The sequence below is a fragment of the Pieris napi genome, chromosome 13 (genome assembly GCF_905475465.1).
Source record: "Pieris napi chromosome 13, ilPieNapi1.2, whole genome shotgun sequence".
In the NCBI taxonomy this organism is placed as follows: Eukaryota; Metazoa; Arthropoda; class Insecta; order Lepidoptera; family Pieridae; genus Pieris; species Pieris napi.
Window position 1 is genome coordinate 2,048,182 of NC_062246.1, and position 19,861 is coordinate 2,068,042.

Genomic DNA, 19,861 nt, shown 5'->3' on the forward strand with positions numbered 1-19,861 from the left:
AATGGCATCATTAGAGATTAATGAAGAAAACGCTATTTCAGAAAAATTAATTGAGTTCCTGACCAGTAACGCTACGCCACCATGGCCATCAAATCTATCATCACGCAAGCAGGTATATCCTGGGATCCTTAATAGGTACCCTGGCTTCAACCACGTTTCAGATAACGCAACAACAACGGGAGAATGTTTATTTATCAAATATATCAAATCATGTTTCTTTGGAACAACACTCCTGCAATTCCATTGAATTATCTTGGAATCCATTATTTTTAATAACATTAACTGATTTAATTTTTTCATTAATAGAGGCAACGTGGGACGGTTTCAATAAGTTTGAGTTTATTAAACTAGTTAATAATGCTAGTATCATTTCTAATACATCAGATTTTTCTTCTTCTTTATTTTTGTGTCCAACCAGAGCACTGCCATTTTTAGGCTCTGGAACTTGGAAATCTTTTAAAACATTATAATGAGCAACACGATCATAACCATGTTGTGGTTTACGAGGAGAGCGAGGTTTTAAGAATATTGTCTTTTTATTTGAGGCATTAGTAGAATTATCACGAGATACAGACTTCGCTGCGGAAGGATATACGGGTTTTGGTACTTCCGGAATTGTTGAACTTAATGCATCTGCGTATGAAGGCTTAATAGAAGAAAAATATTTACTGGCTTCGGCATAAGACATGCAGCTCTGAGCCATTTTAACTTTGATTTCTGTCTGTCTCACAAATTCTGGACATGACTTATCTATCGCTGAATGGGACCCTTCGACTTCACACATTACACAGTACAGAGGATCTTTATCTGACCTGTCACATGATACACCTGCATGTTGACCTCCACAGTTATAACATATTGGAGTCTTAGAACGACATTGAACTTTGGTATGACCATAACGGCAGCATTTATAGCATTGTATGGTAGGATAAATATATATTTCTACTGGAAGAGCATTATAACACATGAAAATCCTTTTTGGTAAAACTTGCCCATCAAATGTTAATACAACTGATTCAGAGGGTTTCCAAGAAACCGAGTCATTAATTTTTACCTTGCGATTCAAACGTCTTATTTTAAGTATTTTGCCGCAGCCTATAGGTACGGATACATTTTGTTGAACTTCCTCTACACTCCAATCTACAGGGACCCCGCGAACTAGACCCATTCTTGTTACGCTGAAAGTGGGAATGAAGGCTTTTAACTTTTTCGTTTCCAAAAGATTGCAGTTAAGAAAATTATTGGCGTCTTTATAATCGGAAAAGCCAACTACGCACCTGTTTCTTCCTATACGCTTTACACTTCCGGGAATAATATTATTAAATTTGTTCTGCTTTAAAAAATTGCCAAATGTTATTGGATGGAGAATAGTCCCATCGTCAGGTGAACTTTGAATACGTTGAACATGTATAAAATAAGGGGAAACATCGGTAGAAACATATTCAGCACGGCCAATCGAACGGGGGTCCGTATTGGTTACTGAAGTTGTGGTGTTGTTTAAATTTCCCGCGTTAGAGTCTTGAGAGATATTTGAATTTTCCGTGTAAGATGTTGATGGTCGAGAGGATGTGCTATGTGAATTATTATTATTTTGCAAGTGTGGAGATGACGTGGATTGAGATATAGGTTTTGAAGTAACCTTTTTAATTAAAATTGACTCATCTTCTACATTGCATAAGCTTTCGCACTGACAGTAATCACCGCTAGAGCCACTACCTTTCTTTTTCTTAATTTTCGTACATTGGCGACAAAGGCGCAAATAACGTGTTCGTTTACGACTTCCTTCACCTGTTTGAGATGATACCGAACAATCGGTATCCATTTTGTCAAATTCATCTTGTGAACCAACAGATACATTTGATCCCACAGGGAGATTCAAGCCAACAAGGCTATCATCCCCCCGACCTAGATCGGGGGGCTTGTTCATACAATATTTACAGAAATTACAAAAACTTACCGACTACACGATGACACTATACACAAATATGATATAAAGATTACATATAATACAAAAATTAAAACTACCAGCTTATCCTCTGCGTTTTAACTAGTAAAATTAAATTAAATATTCAACACCGTGAAAAATACATCTACCATGAACGAAGTTTCCCGCGCTTTTTCCAACATTTAAACTTTAAACAGGACAAAACTGTGAAGTGTGAAACTAGTTTTGATGTAGATTATAGAATAAATGTTACGTAAGATTAAGCAAAAACGTGACGACAAACCTCCTTTGAAAAATCTCCTTTTAAAATTTGCCACTACATAAAAACTCTTTACTAATACTCAAAGTAACTCACCCTGGCCTTATTCCAAAATTTAAAATTAACAGCCAACACGTCGTAGTTTCACAGACACAGAATTGAAACTGACTTGAATTAACTATATTCATTCACGTCACAAGATCTAAAATCAATATAACGTCCTTAAAACACTATGAATCGATTAAAATTATACAGAAACTGGTCGAATTATGTTAGATGGCGCCATTTTTGTTCCCGCGCGCGGGCAGAAAGACGTTATACGTTCGCGGATTTAAAAATAATATAAAAAAGGAAAAAAGCGCGCGGATCGGTATGCTATGGTCTATGGACGGCGACTCCAAGGAGGTTTTATTCTACGGGTTCCGGATAGATTTAGTATAATTTAGAATGTGAGGGACACAATAATGTTAACTCACAATACCTTATTGTATTAAATGTTGGGATCTTTGGTTTATCTCAACTCCTAACATTTTGAAATACGTTTGTATTAAATGATTTATTTATTAATTTGTTTGTTTGTTTATTTTATATTATCTGATATAATAGAATTTTATAATAATTGTGTTCATTGAATGTTAGGAATGATAGTAACAGAAAGGCGAGTTGCTTACATATTTGTCTACGGTTTAGAAAAATAACGTACGGAATCCCAAGTCCCTTCTCAGAAATGTCATTGTTCAAGGTTACTTACGACATACAAATGTCAAATGCAAATATTCTAACACATGATCACATAGTGATATTAACGTCTGCGATTTATGCTCGGTTCCTTTATGATAATGACGGATAACGAATAGTTTGTTGCCATGGAAACGGCTGAGTATTTTTTTGGAATTCTGGAGTCCGTGAGGTACAATTTCGAAAGACGCTGTTATGTGGCTATTGAATGTCTCCTGTGCCTTAGTCATGCCCGGTATGCAATGGGTTTATCTGATGGATAAGTATCTGAATTCGATTTCTGAGAAAATTGTTCAATTTGTACTTTTACTAATTTAAATTTAATAAGTAACTAAGTATCCACCCATTAAAATAAATCAGTGGCGCTACAAACTTTTTAGCTCTGTGCCTCAGATTTCTCTATCTGTTCCGTGATCATTTGTCAATCTAATACTAATAGGTGGACACACCTTTTGGGTCTAAGGCAAGCCGGTTTCCTCAAGATGTTTTCCTTCGCCGTTCGAGCGAATGTTAGACGCGTATATAGACAGTCAATTGGTACACCGCCGGCGATCGAACCTACGATCTGAGGGATGACACTTGGTGAAGCCAGCAATGCTCTTAAATCTTAATAATTGTCTAAATGGAAGTTAACAATAACATATTTTGTATTAAACCATAAAATATTAACTTATTTAATAGTTAAATTCTAACAGCCTCTATATTTTTCTTAAATCAGAAATACTTAGATCGCCGAGGTCAAGTTACACAATTAACTTGGCTAATTACTTATTCAGTTAAAATTTAACTCGAAGGTTGTCTATGATTTATTATATACAATAAAGCAAAGGTTAAAAATAATATTTTTCCAAACACTAATTATTTATTCTAGGTATTTTGTAATTGCCTATGGTTCTATTACCTGTTAAAAAGTATCAGAGAAGCGAGCCGCAACCTTGAGGTCGTGTGTTCGAATCACGGCTGTATCACGAATGTTTTTTTTCTCTCCATGTGCGTAATTAAAATCCCTCGTACAGTGAAGGAAATCATCAGGCTGATCTGATCTTTCCTATTAAAATGAAATTTTTAAAAACTTACTTAGAGTCCTTCAAGAAATGAGCGTACCAATCCTTGAAAGGCCGGCAACGCACTTGCGAGCCTTCTGGCAATGTGTGTCCATGGGCGGCAGTGTCACACAGCCTTCTGCCCGTTTTCCTCCTATTAAAGAACTGATGCAGCAATCTGAGCCCAGAACCATGATCATTGGTCATACAGTGCTGGTAAAAAATTATCCATTTATTAAATCGTTATTTGACTTTGTCGCTGGTCGTGGTGGAACGTACGAGAAGCTTTTTGGACTAGCGCAAGATTTCAAATTGTTAACAGTCAACCTTTAGTAATTAAGAAACACCTGAAGATGATGATGTTGATGATATTAATTTATCCCTACTGGGAAAGACAAAGGACTTTAGTCTATACAGCCAGGTCTTGTTCTTGGTCATAATGTAATGTATTGTATTATATTGTATCTTTGTATCTTCTGTCAATCCGAAGTAGTGGAGGCCTGATGACCTGTAACACAGGTACTCTTACCTTTATCAGGCATCAGTCACACACAGACTTGCTTTTTCCATTAACAGAAGTAAGAATATAATTGTCACTTGCCTATGTTCTAAGTTTAAGTTTTTGTGAGAAAAATAAATAAATAAATAAAAAAATAATTGGAGAAATTGGTAATTTTAAATGCCGAAGCCACGTCTTCATTATTCTCGGTCATAAGGCCTAAGCCACTTCTTCGATGTTTTGAATTGGTCGAAGTCAAATCCATAAGCACTAATAGTAGAATCCAAATAAAAAATATTTATATTTCCAGGTGCTGAAACACCTGTAGAAGAATATTTGACTTTGACAGATAATAGTGGAGTAAACAATAAAACACAAACGCAATGGCGCATTATCAAAAACATAGTTGCAGCTAAGTGAGGGGTACCGGGTTCGATTCCCGGTTCGAGGGCAAGTTTTAATTTAATTTAAATTTGTTCTCGGCCTTTGGGAGGGTTGTGCGGTACCGGGCGAGTGCCTAAACCGTACATGGAGGTCGAATTTCTAAAGACAAGCACGAATTATAAAAAATCCTATACTTGACGCTGGCACAAATCGTGCCAGAGCCATAAAAAAAAAACATAGTTATTGACAGACGCAACTATGAATTTCTGTGTGACCAATCAAACGAAACCTGTCAACTCTATGTGACCACTATCATAAAAAAATAATTTACCTATTGCACTATTTTAACTAAAGGACTCATCTCTTTTCACTACAGAGTAAACACAATATCAGAAAGAAATTTAAATAGTGTAAGTAAGTATAAGTCTTTGATTTTTTAGATTTTTACATTGCTCTTACGTAAAAAAAATAGATCAGTGGCGCTACAACCTTTTTAGGTCTGAACCTCAGATTTCTGTATCTGTTTCATGATCATTTGTCAATGTAATAGGCAAGTGATATCTGTGCCTGACAGACACCATCGACTTTTTGGGTCTACGGCAAGCCGGTTTCCTCACGATGTTTTCCTTCACCGTTTGAGCGAATGTTAAATGCGCACATAGAAAGAAAGTTCATTGGTGCACAGCTGGGGCTCGAAATACGACCTCAGGGATGAGACTGCCTTAAAATCGCTCAGTTGTGGAACCAAAATGTGCTAAAATAAAGACTATCTACTACTACACTACGTTAGTAGTTTCGACTTCATATAAATTATGTACTTACACACTAATGCTATTGTGTTCGGAAGTGACCCTGCAGCTGTTTAGCTGGCATATTTTTTTCGTGGCAATGGAATGCAAGGCTTGGCCAGTCACGAAATGGCACAGATGATAATTTTAATATGCTTAGAAATTCAGGGCCGGATTAATAGGAGATTTTCTGTAAACGAAAAGCAAATTAGTCGCAACTATGACACTAACGTTAATAAACTTTTCCTACGCTAGGCCTATGTGCAACTTTCAATCTCAGCCGGGGCCTTTGGAACAGACAGTGATGAGACTGATCGAGAATCCTGTCTTTAGGTTGGAGTGACAGTACACCAGTGTTTATGCCATCCATATCTGGAAGCAACGAAACTTCAAATACTATATCTTTGGTATGTCGATAAGATATGAAAAATAGGACTTTAAGATTTACTAATTGGCAAGCAGTTCGTGAAAAATTTGAAGTTTTTGTTGAAATATTAAAAATTTAAGTCAAAAGAAAGATACTTGGTGATATGTTTTTTTACCCCTACATAGTAGCCTAACAGACATGCCATCAGGCAGTTCTGTGGCCGACAAGCTAGGCAGCAGAGGAGTATCAAATCCTATAAAAGACCTTTATTTGCTTTAAAGGCTTGGCTTCTACCGTCGTGCCCGGGCGACAACTAATCCGGAAATATAACTTATATAACATCGATTTTGTTCCCTTAGGAGTAGAGACTCTTTTGCCGTGGTGTTCAAGTGCACAGGCGCTAATTTAAGATTTAAGTTGGCGCATGGTAGATAGTACTGGTGACCCCAGAGCTGGTGCTTTCCTTGGTCAACGAATAAGTATCGCAATACAGCGAGGAAATGCTTCCAGCGTTAAAAGTACACTGCCACAGGGACCAAACTTTTTACATTTGTTTTAATTTTCTGTTTAATTATTTCTATTATTACTATGTAGATTAAGAAAACTATTGTAAATACTGTATATTTGATTGTTATGTTTAGGTTTTAATAAACGATTATCTTTAAAATAACTTATATCTTAGTGATATTAGAATTGCCTTGAAATTATTAATGACCCGAAATCCCTGAATACCTCTCTGTGTAGAACATTAAGAGTCTAGACTTTGAAACCAAAGGTCAGTTGTAAGCTTAGGTCATTCCGCGTGGGCTGACTGCCTACGAATTTTAAGCTTTTTATTATCTTGTTTTATTAAATTTAGAATGGAAATAATTTCGTAGAGTCGGGTCGGTATCATTTAAAATAAAAAGGGTGCGTGTACTTATGTACGCGCGTAAGAAGTTATACTTCTTTGGCATTATTAATACATAATAGTTTTTTATTGCATACAAATAATAAATTACAATTAAATAATCAAAGACTGGAAAAGGAGTCATTATAGTCAATAAAGTTCAGTTTACATTTGAAAAATTAAATAAAAAAATATTTATTATTATTCTCTTACATTAAGTGTAACATAAATTCTATTATTATTCGAATGTTGTTTTTAAATTATGTCCAATGCCGTAGCATCTTCCGTGGGCAACTTCATTCTGTTAATTTTGTGTCACGGTGCGCGCATCGTAAAATTTCACTCTCATCAATTTTTCATAACGCGCCTAAAGAAGTATAACTTCAAAAACTGGGGCGGCCGCAGAGCAGGCTGGAAATAATAAGGTGCTCAAATATAAGTCTTTCCTCCAACTTCGATTTTGTTCCCTTTGGAGTTGAGACTGTTCTGCAGTGGAGTTCAGGCAGTAATTAATGATTAAAGGTAGCGCCTGGTAGATTGTTCCGGTGACCCCAGAGCTGGTGCTTTCCTCGCTCAACGAATGAGTATCGTAATACAGCGAGGAAATGCTGCCAGCGTTAAAGGTACACTGCCAGTGGGACCAAACTTTTTAAATTTGTTTTATTAATTTTTTAATAGTTATTACTGTGTAGGTTGAGAACATTGTAAATATTGTATATATAACTGTTATGTTTAGTTATTAATAAACGATATATTTATTAAAGTCTAGGAGATATTAATGTACAATTTTGTTTGTCTTTGCTACTCGTATATCGTAATATATTCTGTAATCTCAGCCCTACTTATATAAAAAACGATGGTATTTCGTCCCATCCGGTCCGGATACTGACTTAAATAGGTATAAAATTAAAATATTCTCTCATCAGACATTTGAGAGTATACATAATACTGTGGAGTAAATTATGATTTGTTTTCAATAGATAGCATTTTATATAAAAAAGTAGTGCGTTTTCACGAATAAACGAGTTACTAAAATACACACATTAAAAATGGCGTTAGCATACATTATAATACAGATACCGAAAAAACTATATTTTTTTTAGAAACAACAGATGAACATAGTAATAATTAAATGCTAATAAATAGCAAACTAAAACAAATTTAAAAAGTTCCCCGTGGCAATGTACATGTAGCATTTCTTCGCTGTAATGCAATAGTCATTCAAGCGAGGAAGGCACCAGTTCTGGGGTCACCGGTTCTATCTATTAGGTGCGTCAGTGCCTCTACTCCAAAGGGAACAATATTACAGTTGAAGGAAAGACTCTTATATTTTAACTCTGCTGCTGCACCAGCTTTTGTGCTTGTCCGAAGGAGGTAAAACGGGGCTAACGTATCTACACAAATAGCATATATATATTACGATGGCAAGAGACCGGACGGTATGAGTTTGATTCCATGGAAGATGGGTCGGGTACTGGTATGGGATGCAACCTGTTCAGACACGCTGGCCCCTTCCCATCTACATGGAACCAACTACAGAGCTGGTGCGGCTTGTGAAGCGGCTGAAAAAATTAAAGCATGCAAATACAGGGGTCTAGGCTCAGAATATGATTTTGTCCCATTCGGTGTCGAGACCCTTGGTCTGTGGGGTCCTAGCGCTTTAAGGCTTTTTAAAGAAATTTCAAAAAGGTTAGTCGACATCACAGGAGACCGAAGATCTGGCAGCTACCTCGGACAAAGAATTAGTCTAGCTATTCAAAGGGGGAACGCTGCCAGTATCTTCGGAACCTTGCCTAAAGGGACTCCTTTTAATGATACATTTTAGTTTATGTTTAGTTATTTATTTCAATGTATATTATTTTATTTTTATGTTTAATTCGTTCCTAACGTAATAAAGTTAATAGCATCCTATACCAAAGCGTTCTCGTAATAATGAGTTCGTAAGATTTGTATGTTAACTTTGATGTCTTTGTGTAGCACTATAAAATATAGTAAGTAGAAAGTACTCTTTCCTGTAAAGTTCATGCCAAAAAGACATATGCATTTACATTTTGCTGTTCAGGTCTAAGGAAGGGTGACTCCCATAACTCCTTTCTTCCTCACTTGGGCCGCGAAGAGTAATTTTAGCTTAGCTTTTCTTGAGGAATGAGCAGTGTTGGTATAGTGGCTTCAACGTGCGACTCTCATCCTTGAGGTCGTAGGTTCGATCCCTGTCTGTGCACCAATGGACTTTCTTTCTATGTGCGCATTTAACATTCGCTCGAACGGTGAAGGAAAACATCGTAAGGAAACCGACATGTCTTAGTTCTAAAAAGTCGACGGCGTGTGTCAGGCACTGGAGGCTGATCACCTACTTGCTTATTAGATCGAAAAATTATCATGAAACAGATTCAGAAATCTGAGGCCCAGACCTAAAGAGTTGTAGCGCCACTGATTTTTTTTTCTTGAGGAATGTTGAATGTGGAATTGTTTAATATTTTAACGGCTGAGTTTGGTTTCGTTGTATCGGTTGGATAGCTTAAAGCAAATATGAGCTAGATTAAGCATACTTTGTCAGCTGGGTGACCTTAGGCATTACGCATCTATACGGATGTAGAGTATAAGAGCTGGTGTAAAATAAACCTTGTACCTTTTCGATTTTTTTTTTATGGATGACACAGGAGAGAAGTTTTATTCCTTATTTTCTTAGTGATATTCTAAAAGGCTCAAGACGAAACTAATACGACTTTTACGTTTTCTTCATTGATAATATTTTCTATTAAGACAAGTTTTTTATTTTATATATAGGGGTACTATACATATATAAGCTATATAGTAACTTATTAGCCGATCTGTGTGTAGCTGTGGCCGACGGGAGTGTCAAATTTCCTAAAAAGGGACTTCATTTACTTAAAATGCTTGGCGCCTCTCGCCGGGCCCGGGCGACAACTACTCCAGGAATAACCTCATGATATTTATGGGCAAGTCGGACGGAGCCCGCGTTACCTCTTGTGCTATTAATTGTATTTGACAATGTTATGGTAGAATTTTTCCAGCTGCGATCTGTGCTCAAGCAACATGTTGGATACCGGGATACCCTCATGCCAGTCTAGAGCTCCAGATCGCACCTGGCTCTTCCGAAAGTAGGACAGTCTATTCTTGGGTTTAAGACAATTCTATTTTCTCACAATGCAACCCTTCACTATAACTGCAAGTGGCCATTGCGCACATAAAAAAAACATTAATGGGGATTACGCATAGATAAGACCTAAGCTTAGATTGATTGATTAAACTTAACCCAGTTTGAAAGACCACTCGCAAATATCTAGTGGTCATAGAATTTTGGACAGGTGTGGTAGCTAACTTGTCTGAGTATTACTGCTCGCTCTTAGACTATTTACAACGGCCAGCGGCCGCGGAGGCGTACAATGATGTCACTCTAACGGATTTCAAAACCTGTTACCTTCAAAAGCCTTCGTATTTTCAGGTTTTAACTCAAATATTTTTATTTTGAGTTTATTTCTCTAACTTGTCACGTATGAAATAAAAAAATGGTGGTAATATAGTATAGCGCCTAAGGTGAATTAACCTAACCATTAATAATAAATAATCTTCTCACCACTATTATTTTAAAACAATAAAAGACATCAAACAACTTTAAATTAAATTCATATCGAAATTGCTTAAAACCTCAATTGGCTTTGAAATTTAATAAGAAGAAACCATCTAGTGAAAAGTGTCCTCTTTGGTTGAATAATATAACATTTTGTTTAATCAACTGCCATCTTACGGCAAGTAGCTAAATGAAAAAAGGTAATTTTAATTGTGACAGTAGAGGTCTCTATCCACTAGTTTCAGTGAAGTTTGCAAATCCGCGATGCGCATGTCAAAACTCAAATATGCAAAATGTCATTCTATCTTTATTTCATTCACATTTCACTTAATTTTATTTTGTGAAACCATGAAAACGTTTTGATTTTGTGGGAAATTGCAAAAAAACATTAAACTTTGTGGCCGCGGGCATGTGCGTGCCTCTGCCGCGGACTTAAACCATTTAGTTTTAAAAAAGTCTTGGTTGTGTTTTGGTTTTAAATTTCTTCAACAAAAAAATTCTGAGGTTTTCCTTAAATTTTTCCCAAATTGTGTTCATAATGGCACTTTTCTGTTTTTTCTTTCGAAGTGAAGCATTTACATAATGTGACTCGATTTCCTGTGGTGTTTGGTAGTTAATTTTCTATTTTGGACACAAATTTGGTCTAAAATTATACCTGAGTGCTATATCGTCAGGAAGGCGCTCAAATTGCGTAAGTACTCTTTAATTATTTATAAATTATTTTACAGTTCAGTCTAATTAAATATAAATAGCATTATCAGCTTTCATATTTAATAAGTTTAAATATTCTGAAATAAATGAAAAAAATAGTTTGTACACTCACAACTAGTAAATAGCGACAAAATTTTGTTGTTAGGCGGTAAATATTATAACAATACCTACATTATGCACAAAAATTTTACTTGCATAGGTTTTACTGTAATGTTTTTTAGAATTGTTTTATAAAACCTAAATTATTATTTATAGTAAGTTTAAGGTGTTATATTTTGGATTGGCAAATATCAATGTTTATTAAATTTTATTGGTTTTAAACAAAAAATATTTATATACTTATAATAAAAAGTCTAACAAGAAATAGGATCTTTGTGCTACCCTCATATTTATCTGTGAAGTCCTGTTATAAAACTGCAGTAAATTTTAATTTTTTATCAATTATCATTCAATAGTAAACTAGCTAACTAATCCATTCTCATTAGTTAGTTAATTAAAAAGGCTCATTAGATTAATTTATGCTATTATCACATTTTAACATAGTACACTATTTTTACATAACCATTATAGCCCCACTAAATATTCCTTCAAATACATAAACCACTTTTGTTGATTTTATCATAATTAACAGTTAACATTTGAGAAAACAATGTGCAAAATATTAATAAAGTAATATTTTTGTACAGAGCTGTTATGCTGTACAGTAAAGCCAGAGGTTTTATCACAAGACTAAAAAAAATATAAAAAAATGTTAAACTTAATATTTAATATATGTATGTTTTCATAGAAAATATCTTTGGTGGTATTTAGTTATGTACACATGACACACTGCATAGAGAGACATGGGTTTAGTTCTCTACTATACAATTATTTTCTTCTTCAGCTTCCACCGAAGGTTGATCACAAAGTTGCTTTAAAAATCAGTGACAGAAATATGTCACAATTGGTCTGCCCTATACCACTCAGGACCTTAAATATGTAATTTTAGTCTAGCCTTTATCTCATTAACACTTAAATGACATTCTAATGTAAACTTGGAATAAAACCATTAAAATCATATTATGTTAAACCGATTTATGCTTTCAAGCATGGCGTCATTATTCATGTTTAGTCGGAAGTTATAGGAAATAATGTCAAGGTCAAATCACTCACAATGGGGTTGATTGTGGGTTGATTCATAGTTTGGTAAGAATTTACTGGACTATATTGTATATGTTCTGTGATGTAAAACAGAACACGCCTACAGTATGAAAGAAACTCTTTGTTAGTCTTTTCTTAATTTTTAGTATTTCCTGTTTTGCTTTATACACTCAACTGCATCTTACTAAATATACTTTTAAATACCTGTATGTATACTAATAAATACTATTCAAAATAAAATTACAAAAATATTTGTTAGGTATTTTGTGTCTTGATTAGATTAAAAAATAAGTTATAAACCCATAAATTTATATTTTTTAGGTATCTCATAAAGTTTGCTGCATGTTCATCAAAATTTTAACACATTCAATTCCTTAGAGTATACACCTTTGTAATATGCAGTTATTGTTTTTTTTATTTATATTCCATATTAAGCAGTAAGTTTACAACAATTTAAAATTGTGTAATAAATATGTGACCTTGTGTATATTGGCTTCTTCGTCAGTATACAACTCAGCCATGTATATAGTAATTGTTGTATTGTTCAAATAAAGAAAGATGAATAACAATGCTCTGCAAAATGTTAGTATTAAAACACCAGTAAAACAAATTACTGTGTCAAGGTCAATTGATTTCTTATCAAAGTTTCAGGAACAACATTTATTTTTTAAGGGAACTTGTTTGAACAATATGAACTTTTAAAAGTTACATTTAAACCCACTTCCCCATTCCCAAAGTGAACTTTCATGCTCTGGATGCAGTATCTATTAAGATAGATATAAATATAGTAATTTTTTGTGATGCTACATTATATAAATAGATTTAAAAAACTGTAAAATTATGGATTAAATGTTATATTTGTATTGTGGCAATTCTAAAGATCTTAGACTATATTTACTTATACCAGTTTTATGTCAAATACTAGTGGACCTGACAGACGTTGTCCTGCATGATATTTCAAGCAATTAGTAAAGCAAAGTATGAAAGTACCGACTGCAGCGCCATCTGGCGGGCTGATTTGTGAATCTAAACCATTCCCAGATCCCCTTGAACACACACAAAAAATTTCATCAAAATCGGTCCAGTCGTTTGAGAGAAGTTCAGTGACATACACACTCACAGAAGAATTATATATATAAAGATAAATTTTTTCTAACTTTTATATCTTAAACTATTTTGGAAATAGATGTCTATATTACCCAAATATAATGAAGCCTTTTAATTGTTAAAGTATTTTTAAAATTCGTCAAGTAGTTTTAAGTTAAGTCGAAGTCGGGAGTTCGAAACTAGCTGGAGGCGGCGGCTATAAATTCGTGTGTTCGTCGAATTTATAGTTTTTTTTATAGCTGTTGTTAGGTTTATCTAAAACGTTGAATGAATGGAAAATACGTAAATGTTAATTTTAACGTGAGCTTGAAAGCGAATGTTATGTGCAAAAGACGTCAATGAGTTAAACACAGGAAAATTACAGCTTGCTCTCGTAAAACAATTTGGAATTGTATGATTGTGCCGGACTTATAGGGAATTATAGAATCTAGGGATTTTCATGACCCTTTTGTTGTCGTGGCTGGGGTGGCTACTAACCCAAGCAAGACGAGCCTGAAGTGGGTGGGCTCTCCTAGCTATATGAACAAAGTATTCTACTTTCTGATCTATTTTCCTCTATCACGTAAGATTACAGGAATCTTGTATACGTTTTAAATTTTTAGAACAATAACTTTGTTTTGATAGTAACAAATATATATATGTAATTTAATGTATTTAAGAAATTTAAAAGGGTTTTATAATCACACATGATCGCAGATGTTTAAATTACAAAATTAAAACTGTGATGGTGACGTGCATTTGGCATAATAATTAATTTCTCATGAAATTTGTCATTTTGTTAATAAGAATAAAGTTCTTTAAATATTACAGTTACATCACTGTCGTATCAAAGTCAATGTTAAGGGTTGGGTGATGATGGATTGAGTTATCGATAAATTGTGTGCGATTGTCACGGATTATCTTCTATCGTCTTAATTATGTTTATAGTTACGTCAGTGTTAATTACGAGATGTTTAGATTCAATTGCGCATTCAAACATTAGCATTCAAAAATAACATTTCTACGTTTTTTTGGTTTAAATTTGTTCTACGTAGTATGTATGTAGTCTTAAATTAATTCACACAATACAACGACTATTTAAAAAAAGGTTCAAATACCGGTCAGGCAAATTTTAGAGTCAATTTAAAACTTGTAGAATAAGCCCTCTGGACCTGTGCTATCGCTAGTATTGCATATTAGTAATAGCTTACGTCATCATAAATTAATATTCGTTGCATTGAGATGTTCCTGGCGCCAGTCAATGTCAGGGATGAGCTAAAGGTGGGAATCGTGACTGGTATATTATAGTTTGTTGGTATATATATATTTCTTGTAGAATGAGAATGTAGCAGGAATCAGCGGATTTCGCGATGGATATATGAGTATTTTTTTTTTCATAGCCATTTTAGTAAACAATAGAAGACAATTTATCGACGTATATCCCTGAGGTCGTGGGTTCGATCCCCGGCTGTGCACCAATGGATTTTTTTCTATGTGCGCATTTAACATTCGCTCGAACCGTGAAGGAAAGCATCGTCAGGAAACCGCCTTGCATTAGACCCAAACATCTGTTCAAATTTCTGTATCTACAGAAATTTGAGGCCCAGACCTAAAAAGGTTGTAACACCACTGATTTACTTTTTTATTTTCATAGCTACCTTTATGACAGTTTCGCCATATATACCTCAATACTACACGAATACTATTCTATTAGAACGCTGTGCAAGTATAGTTAACACTGTTTACCGCTCGCAACTTCTGGTTAAGATTATTTGCGACCTCTTTAACAATTGGTAGTACTCAAAACCATAATGAATTACTTATTTACTATTTATTGGTGAACCGTTTGAAAATCCTTTTGGTAGTTCATCGTGTTTATACTCTTTATTAATACGAAATGCTGGTGTTTTCATAAAAATATTACCATTCGTTTTACGCATTGTTCTAGGTTCATTCTTAAAACACATTATCAAACCGTTGCATATAACCACGGGTCGATTGATCTATTTTACCTACTATCTGAAATAGCTGCAACGGAAAAGGTGATTTTATCGATTTCTCAGGCTACCTAATTTCTAATTATAAATCCACTATATCAGGTCGCGACGTCTGGGTAGGATAGTAGAACATAGGTTTGATATTGATATACGCGACTACAATTAAATAAATGTTTTTTTTGAACGGATACACGATCTATTCTATAAAAATAAAAATAAATCGCAAAATATATAGCAAAGCTCAAAACTTGAATATGGCTGGACCAATTCGACTTGTAGTTATTTTTATGGATTAAGAGAAATCGGAAAAAATTGACGGTAGAACCTAAAAGCCACTTTTCTTTTTCTGTAATTCTGACCTTGGACTCTACATAAGCAAAATGTTATATTTGTTGGTATGTAGCTACTAAAAAGGTAGGCTTAGTAAAATCATATTAAGGCGAAATGAAGTTCGCGTAGGCACTTGTTTGTAAAACTGAAAAATATATTTGGATTTCCTATTATAAGTGTTGGACAACATACAAGTAAATAGATAAATTTTAAGCTATAATAATTATAAAACAACTTAATGCAGATCTAGAATCACTTATAAGCAATTATTACCGCGTTGCAGTTTTTATGCGGGTAGGTACTATTTAAATTTTGAAAATACCAACTAGTGGGAGTGTCATACTGCATTAGCAGCCGAATGAGCCGATACGATCGGGGAAATGTCACTTTCCCACTGAAAACTACAGAGAATTGGCTCACACAGGTGTTTCGTTTAATGTGTGTGGGACTCCAGGAAGCTCACCACCTCCTCTCCGAATCATGGCAGCGTTAAAAGAGTATACTCCTCTCTCAAATCCCGGCAACTCACCCACTAAAATTGGTGTCCAATGGACATGGGATGCGATTACTGCCGGGCGGCTTCTGGGCGTCCCGTAAGTTAATAAAAAAAACCCTTTTATAAAAACTGCGTAATAGACCACCAATTCTTAGAGTGATTTTATGATTACTTCTGTGAATGAATTATAAAAATAATTTTCTTTTAAAATTTCGTTTATAGCAACAATTGTTTTGCATAATATTTCGCATACAAAGCCGAAATATAAATAATCCCACACGTTTTTTACGCTGCACGAATCCATCAGCGGTGCGCACGCGTCACAGGCGCGAAAATAGACGCGGTAAAGTTCACAATGACGTATGAACTCGATCGACATGCTTGCTCAAGGGCGTATTGGGTTTGGGAACATTTGAGATCTTTTCGTAAACTAATAAATTACTTGACGCGCGAAAGATGTTTAGAAATTTATAATCACAATATTATTTGTCTTTGTCACTAATAATGCCGTTGATTGGTTAAAGTTTTTTTTAATCACTCCAGTAATTCCACAGATTATCTCAAGTACTGTATCTCGTTAAAGAAAAAGTTCCTAGTATTATATTTTTATATTGGTTTTTATAGCTGTAACATGCCTCGTAATAATGGTTGAATACTGCGTGCTTTTCTTTGTTATATATATGTCACCGTAAAATTGTAAACACCGTTAGATTGTAATCTATCTCGCGAGATTGTAAACTGTCGAAAGATTGTGAACCTCAACGAACTGCTTACAATTTAACGTAGTTATATGCAATTGTTGGGAAGTAAAATTAATCTGTAATTGACCAAAGAAGTTTGAATGATAACTAAGTTAGTGTAGTACAATCTACCGAATAATAATACGTTAAATTGTAAGCAGTTCGTTGAGGTTCACAATCTTTCGACAGTTTATAATCTCGCGAGATAGATTACAATCTAACGGTGTTTACAATTTTACGTTAACATATATATTGTTATCTATCAGTACCTACCAATTCTGCCTGTTAATACAATCATAAAAGGAGAAGGAAGGTTAGCGTAAATTATTCTATGCAATAATATTTAACGCTGAAAAGTTCGTAGGCTAATATAGAAAAAAATGTTTTTGATAGAATTTGATTTGATAATTTAATATAGTTGCCTTCGAGAGCGATACAACTGATATAGCGGTCTTACAATGTTTTGATATCATTTTTATAGTACGATTTGTCTTTAGCCTCAAAATAGGCTTCCGTTGGCGCAATATTGTCCAACGAGAATTCTCTTGAGGTCTAAGAACAGGAAAGTCGCTGGGGCTAAATCTGGAGAATACGGTGGGTCAGTATAGAAATACAATTTGGTTATTATTTATTATTCCTGATTTTAGTGTATCGCTTTGTTTGAGACCTTCAATCCGTCGGAGGTTGTGTATACTAAATACATACAATAATATCAAAAACTTAATGTAATTATTGTACAAGAATATGGGCTATTTTTTACTTATTGAATCACTTTACCTGAATAGTAATTGTAATACTGTCTTCGTTGACACATTTCTTTACTCGACTAAGTGTAAAGGCCGATTAAAGGCCGATTTACATTATCTTAGTGTTTAGGAGAGTGCTTTAGGATAGTACTTTAGTTGAAACATGTAAACGCTACTTGCTTTAGTACGGTTTTACTTGACTTTCAAGTTGAATCAATTTAGAATCGCTTTTTATTTTTGTTTCAAGTGATACCCCTCCCGCGCCCGCGCACCCCCCGAGATCTTCCCTCGTTGTGTGTAAACACGTAATTTAGTCAAATCTTTAGGAGAGTGCATAAGTGCTGTGAAACGCGTGCGTGTTTTTTGATTTTTAAAGATGGCTAAATGGTCGGAAGATACAACTATCAAATTTGTGTCTGAATATGTTGTTCACGAATATTTGTGGAACGTTAAAAACAATTTATACAAAAACAAACCGGCTAGGCAATTGGCATACACTGCCTTAAAAGAAGCTATTTTGTTTATTATTTATATTTAGTTTATTTATTTCGAATAAAATCTCGTCTTCTATTTGTTCCATAACTACAGTTAGTATTTTGCGTAGAATAGAGCGTATTTGCCGACGTCGTTGCGCGTTAATTGTGGCGCTGTAATGATACTCTACTGGAAGAAATGTAAACGTTCACTCGCAACGCACTAAAGCACTAAAGAACTTGCCTTTCAAGTTGTACTAAAATACTCTCCTAAACACTAAGATAATGTAAATCGGCCATAAGATTCTGACGCGACTTACTGCTAAGTAATTACAACGTATGTTCGTTTTACATCTCTTTAATTCTCTCCGGAGTCTTAGCGCTAATTCTTTGAATCTCTCCCGAAAGCCAAGCGAATCTTTTTCGCTTGGCTTTAAGACTGTCGAAATATCTGAAGTATAAACAATATAGTGGTCATCCAGACATAATTCACCTGGATAATATGAACCTAGATAATACGTGAATCGCACGTACGGTTACGAGGTCATTGGGGCACGGCACACGCGCGGGACATCACAATCCTAGGGATTTGGTTGGTCTCCTATCGAATGCATTTGTGACGAAGTTATTTGTTTGGTTTTGAGATAAGGATCGAATAGAAGATGCAATTTTCCATTATGATGATTTTTAAAACACGATTCTGTTTAAAAAGGTTATGTATAACTTTCACGAAAAAAACGAATAGTTAAAGGATTATTATAACAGGCTGTGCCCTTCGGTAATTTTGAGATATGCTCATCACAAATGCGCCCAGGTCATTTGACCATTATTTTGTTGTGTTATTTTAAAACTATGAAGTATCCACTTAAAATTATATTGTTTTTAAAGTGAAATATTTGAGTGGAATCGTGTTTTGGATAAATTCATGTTTATCAAATCACTTTGAGCGCAAATTAATTAACGATTAATAAGCTTATAGTGGCAACATTAGATTTGTTCTGTCATGGGCCAATACAAGTTTTAAAGAGGAACGATTTTGTTATATATTATGGCAACAAAGCTCTCATAATGATTATTATTATTATATTCCGTTTTTGTAAAAGATTTCGTAGTTTTTAAAACCAAACCAGCTTCTCAGCCAGATACTAAAGTGTCGTCCTTAGTATTTAAAATCCGACCAATAAAATAAAAAACTTGCTCTGATGGCGCTAAATTAACAATTATTACAGTAAGTATATTGCAAATTGGCCACCACACTTTGATTATGACGATATTGATAATCAAAAACGATCCTCATAGCGATTGCGATCCCTATGTAATATAAGAGAGATATAAGATTTTATAAATCTAAGCCAGGACTTTAGCTATTATTGCTTATAAATACGTCATATACTTTTACTTGAATAAAGCTTATGACTGGTTGGATTGCGTTATATTAATTACCTATAGGTCCTAGATCGATGTATCCTAGGTGAGTTTAGTAGGTCGCCGGGTCCTGTACGCTCCCTCCAACCCTCGCCCCGTACATCGACCCCTCGATATAGGTCACCCACTTGCAAGCCTGCATCGCATATTGTTTTGTTTTTAGATAATCTGTTTTCAATACATATTTAATTCACAGACGATAGTAAATCTAGT

General features: G+C 34.6%; 1 protein-coding gene across 1 annotated transcript in view; it reads left to right on the forward strand.

The window, feature by feature from the left end:
• The first annotated feature begins 10,805 nt into the window (after positions 1-10,805).
• LOC125055239 (R3H domain-containing protein 2-like) overlaps positions 10,806-19,861 on the forward strand; it is a 48,598-nt gene continuing 39,542 nt past the window's right edge. Inside the window, exon 1 of the mRNA XM_047657611.1 lies at positions 10,806-11,195. The gene's annotated coding sequence lies outside the window, so the exon portion shown is untranslated. The remainder of the gene's footprint in view (positions 11,196-19,861) is intronic.